Below are 9,566 nucleotides of genomic sequence, written 5' to 3' on the forward strand. Positions count from 1 at the left end.
CCGGGGGAAAGTCATTGGATGCAATTGAAAGATGCACCACCGCGGTAGCGCACGCCTGGCCCCTGCGGTGTGTCACCGCCATGGACCATGCCCTTACAGCCTGTGGGAACCGCTAACGTGGTAGCCTGATGCAATTTTTAAAAATTGCGGTAGGCGTTTCCGCCACCGCGGAGCTGGTCATTGGATGAATTTGAAAAAGGCAGACCTGGAACACCAATTGCAGCACCTTAGCACCACTGAAACGACCCCTGGGGGCTATATATGTGTGGGAGAGAGCCTCACATTTCCACTGCTCCCAGAGCCTGCTACCTGAGACCCCTCACCTGCTGCTACCTCCAGGGATTGCTGCCTGAGACCCCTCATCTGCTGCTGCCTCCAGGGACTGCTGCCTGAGACCCCCTCACCTGCTGCTGCCTCCAGGGACTGCTGCTTGAGACCCCTCTTCTGCTGCTGCCTCCAGGGACTGCTGCCTATGACCCCTCACCTGCTGTTGCCTCCAAGGACTGCTGCCTGAGACCCCTCACCTGCTGCTTCCTCCAGGGACTGCTGCCTGAGACCCCTGACCTGCTGCTGCCTCCAGGGACTGCTGCCTGAGACCCCTCACCTGCTGCTGCCTCCAGGGACTGCTGCCTTAGACCCCTCACCTGCTGTTGCCTCCAAGGACTGCTGCCTGAGACCCCTCACCTGCTGCTGCCTACAGGGACTGCTGCCTGAGACCCCTGACCTGCTGCTGCCTCCGGGGACTGCTGCCTGAGACCCCTCACCTGCTGCTGCTGCCGCTGCTGTCTCATGTCCACAGTGATGGCAAGGACTGAGAAGATCCGTGCCAGTCCCATCACCAGCGAGGAGCTGGAGGTCCTGGTGGACGAGCTGCTCACACAGTACCTAAGGCTATATGGCGCCCCTAATGTCGTGGTAAGTCTTCAACAGTGGGGGTGAGAATGCAGGGGGAGCACACATGTAGTTCGTCTGATGCAGTATGTGCCTAAGGGTGTGGGGTTGTGTCATGCACTGCCTAACATGCTTTTTCCAGGGGGAAGGGTGGTGTACCCTATTCCACACGTTTCCCTGCCTGCACATCAAGATTTGAGGGGCATGTGTTGTCTTGTCAGCCATACAGTGACACTGCAAGTTGGTAATGCCGGAGTCAGGACAGTGATTGCTTGTGTGAATGGCTGTGTGGGTCCCTGTTGTCCATCTCAGTGTGAGCCCACATGGCCTGCACAGTCACCACCCAAAATGACAAGGACAGATCTCAGAACTTACAGAGTTTTACATGTGTCTCATCTCTTTACACTCCAGCAATGAGGCATCTCAGCCCTGTAGATTGCACACGACAGGCTTCGTGAGAAGGGTGTGGGTTTGTGAGAACATGTCCCTCAATGTGACATCCATGACATAGTGAGCTATTCACAGGGCAAGGACATTGAGGGCTGTGCAGTATTGGACACAGTGAGTCTTCCCCCAAACACATGTTGATATGTGATGTATGTCTTGCTCAACCTAGATATGGACAGTAGATGTGGGCAGACTACACATGGCTTTCTCTGCTGGCATCCTGCATGTGTATGAAATGGGCAGGTACTGTGTCCACCCTCACACCTGCATGCATTTACATGTGCCTGTCCCATGCAGATGTAGAATGTGAGATGCATTTTTGTCTCAGAAAAAGAGATCTGTGGATTTGGGATGAGTCATTATCATGCTAATGTTCTGATGGATTTTGTTACACTGATGTTTTCCCCCTCTTGTCTCCCATGCCTGCAGCTCAAAGTACACCAGCATAAGGCCGTGTGGAGGGCCATTAAGACCAAGGTGCGGGCTCTGGTTGTCTCAAACCGATGGCGCACCCACTGCCACAAGAGGTGGGACGACATCTGCCGGCTGGCAAAGAACATGGCAGGGATGACACTGGGGCTGCTCCCTCGCACTGGCAGGTTGGCACGGCGCAGACAGACACCACTGATGGGCCGCATCGTGGCCGTGACACAGCCTGAGCTGGATGCACGTTTGAAGGAGCATCAGCAGCAAGCTGGGGGTGAGTATTCTGGGAAGGGTGACTTTGGCTTTGAGTGGCTGCATGTGTACACAGCCTGTGCCAGCGCTGGCCTATGTGATGTTGGTAGTGTGATGCAGTGGCTTGTGAGTGGCCTCTGTGCTGGGTGCAGCTGTCATGCATTTGCCCTACCTGTACTTCTTAATGTAATTTGAGTACTGGGCTTTTCCATTGCATATTGAGTCGTGGGCTTCAGGTATCGTCTGCATTGGGGTAGTCTGGGAAATCCCATGGAAGTGAACAGCAGTGTGCTTTCATCAATGCATGCATCGCCTGACCTCAGATTTGTGAGGCGTAGACATCTGACGCCAATGTGCAGTAGTAGTTGTGCCCCAAAGGACAACATGGTGGATGGCATGGGCTCATGTCCATTGTGGAATGTCATGTTGTAGTCTGTATCTGTGTTGTCCCCTCCTGCTCCACCCAGATCTGACAGTGGCAACATGTTGTAGGCTTCATCCTTGCCCCCATCATGGCCCTAGGTGTGCTCTGAGCTATTTGTGTGTCTGGTGGAACGGAACCACCAGCAGGCTGTTGTGCTGTGTGGTCATCACATGGCTCACTTATGCCTGGTTTTCTTGTTTACACGCACTGTTTGAGTCAATAAAGTGAGTTAGCACAATGTCATTGCGCAGGGTGATGAGCAACATGTAGATTTAGTCATCATCAGTGATGCTTTGCTTGCATATGTTTGTAATGTTGCTGAAACTGAACTGACCCTACTTCTCTCTCTCATGCAGCATCTCCCGTGGTCACGGAGGGACAGGGGATGGACACCAGTGGTGGGGAATCAAGCACAACAGCTGTACACGAGCACAGTGACACAGATGTAACCAGCGCCTCGGTGGGGGACAAGAGTCTGCTAGAGGAATCACAGGCAGAGGCACAAAGCTCAACTTCATCTGATGCCAGCAGTGATGCTTCCATGTTGGCGGGCACAGGGGATGGGGACTCTGCCTCATCTTCCACCACACAGCGAACAGTGCCCAACCTCCCAGCCACTTACTCTGGTGCTGCCCGTGTTTGCCCCAGGAAGAAGGGAAGAGTGTCCTTCACCCCAGGCACTGCTGCCCCTGCACCTGTCCCCCCTGCTGCCATCAGTGCTGAGTCTGTGGACCTTTTGCACCAGCTGTGTGTGGGCCAGACAGCTCTCTTCAATGCCTTCATAGACCACAACGAAAAATTGACACAGGGGGTTGCTTTCATGGAGGGTATACATTCAGACGTGGGTGGACTGCTCCGGACTGTCCAGGCTTTGTCCTCTGCAGTGACAGCAGCCCTTCAACTGGCACAATCTCGTAGTCCAGCTCCAGTCCTTTTGTCCACCCTCCCTGCCAGTGGCCACGTCTGACGATAGTGACCACGCTCCACAGACCTCAAGGTCACGATACAGCACACGAAGCACACAGCAGCAGCCCAAGCGGTCCAGGGCGCAGACACCATCCCCACAGAAAACTAAAGCCACCCCAGAGTTCAAAGACAAAAGCCCATCAGGCGACACCAAGGCCCAAAAAGCAAAGAAGCAGACTTCAGGGTCACATGCCTCAGAGGCATTCCCAGCCAAGGACTCTCCTGTCCCAAAAGCATCTAGCAAAGACAAGCACAGATTTTTCATGCCCACTGAGAATGTGGTGCCTGCCAAGGGTACACATAAGAAGGGCTCAAAGGCAGATTCACCCACCACCTTGACTCCCATTCCAAGCCCAGTGAAGCAGGGTGAGGAGGGCACTGTAGGGGGAACACCTGGTAAACAGGAGATCGAGGGGCAAAGGCAAGGCCAGGCGAAGCATACCGCTGGATCCATCACGTCCCCAGAGGGAGGGCCAGCATCTGTACTTGATGCAGCTTTGGTGGTGAGTGTGTCTGTTGTGTCCACACCACTTCCCATTGATCCCAAGTCAGGCAAGCCATTTAAAATCCCCAAAATCCACAATCTCCCACCCACACTGTGTCTCCCGTCTGCATGACTCCACCTCCATGTGCCACTACACCACCTGGTCCAAGCAGCCCTCCGGCTTCCCAAGCCACTGATAGCTCTACCTCAGCTGGGCCTCTCTCTCCCCGGTCAAGTGCTCCAAGTGTCCCTGACACACAGCCAGCTCCCAGTATGACTGACAGCCAAGTCTGAGTGGTATTCACCCTCAAACACCTGTCTCGCCCACAGCGGTGCCTGTACTGCCCATTGTTACCCCCCTGACTGTGTTGCTGACCATGGCAGGGTACAGTCGCACACATTCCCTGTGCAGCTTCTCATGGTCTCACTCTGCACTTTGTCCTGCCCACTGGCCTTGTTGTTCACTGCTGTGTGCCCCTTGCCTGTGAAGCTTCTCATGGTCTCACTCTGCACTTTGTCCTGCCCACAGGCCTTGTCGTTCACTGCTGGGTGCCCCTTGTCTGTGCAGCTTCTCATGGTCTCACTCTGCACTTTGTCCTGCCCACTGGCCTTGTCGTTCACTGCAGTGTGCCCCTTGCCTGTGCAGCTTCTCATGGACATACTCTGCACCTTGGACTGGCCACTGGCCTTGCTGTTTTCCCCTTGCCTGTGCAGCTTCTCATGGACATACTCTGCACCTTGGAATGGCCACTGGTCTTCCTGTTTCCCCTTGCCTGTGTAGCTTCTCATGGACATACTCTGCACCATGGACTGGCCACTGGCCTTGCTGTTTCCTCTTGCCTGTGCTGCTTCTCATGGACATATTGTGCATTTTGTGCCTTGCTCTTCTCTAATCTTGGTGACTATCTGTGCAATATGTGAATAAAGACAGTTGCTCCTGTTGTCAGTTTTGTCAGTGTCCTTACTTAATAAAGTTTTTTTCTGTGTGTATATGGTTTACTGTGCCACATACTCTGTGTGCCACTTCAACATTGCCAATGGCTTGTCTCACTTGTTCTATTTTTTATAGGGGTGACAGGGACTTCAGTTCTCCCTGACTCTGATACTTGTGGGTGCAATTATGTTGTTATTAGATGACATACCGTTATCATTTTCACTCTTTGTTCATGTTGGCTATGTTTTACACATCTCAGGTTTGGGGGCACTGCCAGCACATAGTGGGATTCTATCCACAGGATTGCAGGCAGGCTGGCCAGAGTCATCATGTATGTGTGTTCTTGCTTTCATGTGTGCCCAGCAGTGTAGGTGTATGCTCAGCTTGTGATGGTCAGTCATCCTAGTCACATGGGTTACTTTCAATGTGTGCACTTGGGTGGTCAAGAAGTGTGCAGTGTGAAGGGGGTGACTTTGTGGGGAGTGACTTGCACAACACTTCACTGTGATGTCAGCTGTCCCCTTTGTTTGCCTGTGTGTGTGCCACCCCATCACTTCATTTGTGACACTGTGCTTTGTGGTGCCGATCTTTGCCCAGGAGCAATGTGGCACTCAGGACATTTTCCCAATTGGTTATATGTGATGCTCTTGTACTGTTTAGCAGTCATGGTTGCTCATATGCAGTTCAACTATTTGTGCTGCCCATTCCTCTGGTCGAGTTGTTTCCACTTTTGTGTACCAGACTTGTGAATCTGTGGGTGTTGTGTTGGGTGTATGTGTGCATGCTGAGGTACTGCTTGACTTCCTGAGTGTGATGTTGTTAGTGTGCTGTTTTGATTGTTGTTGTGGGTGTTCATGGTGTGTCACTCATATCCATGTGGGACTGTTATGTTTTGTGTGCACACACTGCTTGTTGTGCATGCAGTGCTGTGGGTGAATGTTGCCTTGTCCTTGCCTGGTGTGCACCCCCTGATGTACTACTGTGTTTGCTATGTGATTTTTTGGCCTGTGCATCTTTTTGATGCGGCTGTGTTGTTCTGTGATGGTGCACTTCCTGTCTGTGTTGTGGCATGTTGTCTGTGCATTGTTCCTGACTGATGAGGTTGTGCACTCCTGTTCTGTCTATGCTCCCATTGCCTTTCCACAGTTTTGCTGCATAGGTTATGTCTAGTCTTGTTGTGGTTCTGTGTGTGTTTCTGTTGAGTTATGTGTTTGGCTGTTGTTTTTGTGCAGACATTGGTTCTGGCATTCCTGTGTGATACCCCCAGGGAGTGCAATTGTTTGTCTGTGTGTTGACTGGACATTATTGACACCCTTCTGTGTGTCTGACACTGGTGTTGTCTGCTGCAGGTGTGAGGGGGTGGAGATTCCTACTTATGTTTGCCAGTCATGGAGTGTGTCAATGGGCCCTGTGGGTTTTGTTGCTGGCATACTCCTGTGAAGTAGTTGTATGCAGATGTGTGGCTGTTCACAGTTTGACTTCATGGCCTTCCTTTCATCCCTGTGCCTATACATGGGTTGCCTTGCTGTCTCCCTGAGTTGTTGCACTGAGGTGACTGTGGTTTGACTTGACTCAATGTGCCAGCCATGTGTGCTTTGATGGTCTGAGGTTGTTGTTTTCTGTTCCTCGTCTTGCATGTGATGTACACATGCTTGGTGGTTATCTCCTTGGCCTTCCATTTGTGTGCACGTCACTTTGGCTTTCCTATATGTTCCATTGCTGCTGGCATGTGGTCTGTGTATGTGGTCTGTGTATGTGGCTGTGTGTCAGTGTGGGGTATGTCTGTGTGACTTGTCAGGCTGTGTGTCCTGTGGAGTGGTTGTTCATTATCTGTGTGTGTTCATTTTGTGCTTAGTCTCAGTTTTCTTGCCATGTGTGTGGTGTTGTGTGTGGGTTGCCCTGGGCCTGTGCTTCTGTGCTGTGTGTTCCTCTGCAGCCACTCCTGCTGTGGCTGTCTCCCTAGTTGTTTGTCGTGTGGTGCAGGGTGTGGATTCACCTAGCTTGTTGTTGTGCTGTTGTTGTTGTGCATGGGGGTACACAGGAGGTGCACATGGCATGTCCCTTCATGTTGGGGGGGCCTAGTGTGTGGCGGGTGGAGGTGTGGCCCTGTGGTCTTTGTGCACTGCCCATGCCTGGCGCTGGCCCTGCCTTCTGCATTGTGCACATGTTTTCCCGCCTCTTCACCGCTGCGGTGACATGACCGGGACATTACTTCATGATCACGGTAGATTGGTGACCTGGATGCGGAGGGGTGATTTGGTGCCAGGTAGGACTTGTGTGGGTACACTTGTGGACGTGTTCCCGTCCCCACCAGTGTATCTGGTGTGGACAGGGACCCTGTATCAGCCCATGAGTGATGTAATATGTGATGTTCTCACCAGTGCATTGCGGGCGAGCGAGCAATAGTTAGCTCAACTAATTATTACGGGTGAATTTCTCTGGTTTTATATGAGTCAAATGTCCAACTAACTATAATGTCCCTGAAACCTATGGTTTTTTAGTGAATTTCAAAGGTTTTTTAAATGCTAATTCCCAACTATAACGTCTGTAAAACCTATAGTCTTTTCAGTGAATTTCGAAGGTTTTTTAAATGTCAAATTCATATTTTAATGTTTATAAAACCTATATTTTTTCACATTTTTTTTTGTAATAACTCTATTATCCTTTTTTTTTATAAAAAAATTATCTAATGTTATATATCTTCCCAAAAGGGTATGTATATCTTTTTTTTTTTTTTAGAAAACTGGAGTCCCGTACCGGTAGTGCACCAAGCTCCATCAGCACGCGAATCCTATCCGCCACATTGCTAAACTCGCAAATGATGAGCATTTTGTATCCGATGGGTTCGTGGCACTGCATCCCGCGTAACATCACATACGTATGTGGTCGTGCCAGCTGCTACTTTGGTATGCGACGGGTACGCAGTACCAAGTTGCGCCTTACGTCATGTACGTATGGGGTCGCACCCGCTGCGCGTTGCATATGCAACAAGTGCATGCTGCCAGGCCCTGTGTTACGTCATAGACGTATGGTGTCGTGCCGGGTACGCCATTCCCTCATTTTTTTTTGTCTCAAAACTATATCTAAATAAGTTTAAAGTGTATATGAGAACGAGCGATAATCTAAAATATTTTAAACATTTATATATTTCTAACTGTAATAAACTTATATTATGGTAAATATATTTTCTCAAAATCGCGTCGGGTGCGGTCTCCTTGTGCGCTCGGTGCGTGATTGCCATGTGACCTTAACAAAAAGCATTTCATTGGTTCATAACATTTCCCATTGAAACAGTTAGAGGACCCCACCCATTTTAGTCATTCTCTCTACAGCGTTTGATGAGAGACTCCTCTTCTTCTTAGAGAGCTTTTTTGAAAACATTTTGCTCTGTACACATATCTGACACTACACACAACATGCAACCATCATCTTCTTCAATATTCATGCTCTGTAAAGTAGCCTTCCACCTGTGATAGCCATTCACCTAAAATTTACATACTCGAAGTTTTCCCCACTGCCAGAGGTAACATGGTTGCATACGCTGTCCATAGCACAAGGTTATGTGGTACGGCCCAGGGGCACTATCATGCATAGATAATGAACGCACGGACACAGATAGATAGTGCCAGTGGGTACGGGCATGTGCGCTCGACTCCTCTTTATTACCAGGGTCACATATCCAGTGACGTCTGTGCTGGATGCGTGTGGGGTGAGTGGAAACCAGCCGTCAGGGAATGGTTGCTGCTAGCATAACCATTACAACAGTAATCATTGGATCACACACAGAGATTCAATAATAAAAGGGTCAATAGTTTGTGCTGCAGTAAGGTAGGGACAGTAGATGTGAAATAATACACAAAAGATTCTATCGTAAAAGAACCATAACTTGTGGTATACTGAGATACAGGCAGTAGATCTGAAATAATACACAAAAAGATTGTATCATAAAGGGTCCATCAGTTCTAGTGCACTCAGATAACCACATCAAAAGCATTCAGCATGTGCACAGCCAGTGACGATGCGTGCTACGGGCGGGCCGTACTAGGAACAATGTCTGTTGCCTACAGGACTGCATCATCTGCAATAGCGACTCGGTCTCAATTGTAAACACTGCTGTCTGCAGTGTAGGACAGAGAGCGGTCAGCAAGGGCCCACAACCACGTGGCGTTGACTTGAGCTGCCCAGTTTGTCATACGCGAAGCAAAAAAAACCGTGTGCGGACCCTGCGATGATGCGTATGCGTGGTGCGGACAGAGCGCACTGGAGCAATGTCTTTTGCCTACAGGACTGCGTCATCTACAATAGCGACTCGATCTGAATTGTGAACACTGCTGTCTGCAATGTAAATTGAAGGCAGTAGTCAGCACAGTCATCCATGAATTCTTTTTCTCACTCCCTCTTCACAAAATACAACAACAAAAATTACAAAAAACTCTGCAATAAATAAATCAAAACAATTCGAATTGCGATCTCTGCTGTCCACAGTGTAGACTGTTATTCAGTGTTCTTTTCCACTACAAAGAAGAATTTGATCATTGTACTAAACCTATAACTCATCTAAAAATAGTTCTTCAAGCAAGTATACTAAAAGGATATTGTGTATATTTCAATAGACGTTGTAGTTAGCTGCCTACTGGATTCTGAAATTAAACAATCACCACTCAATCTGAATTGTGAGCCCTGCTGACCGCAGTGTAGGCCAGAGGCAGTGGTCATTAACGCCTCACAGCAACGTGCCATTG

This window comes from Triturus cristatus, chromosome 4_1 (genome assembly GCF_964204655.1).
Source record: "Triturus cristatus chromosome 4_1, aTriCri1.1, whole genome shotgun sequence".
Lineage (NCBI taxonomy): Eukaryota > Metazoa > Chordata > Amphibia > Caudata > Salamandridae > Triturus > Triturus cristatus.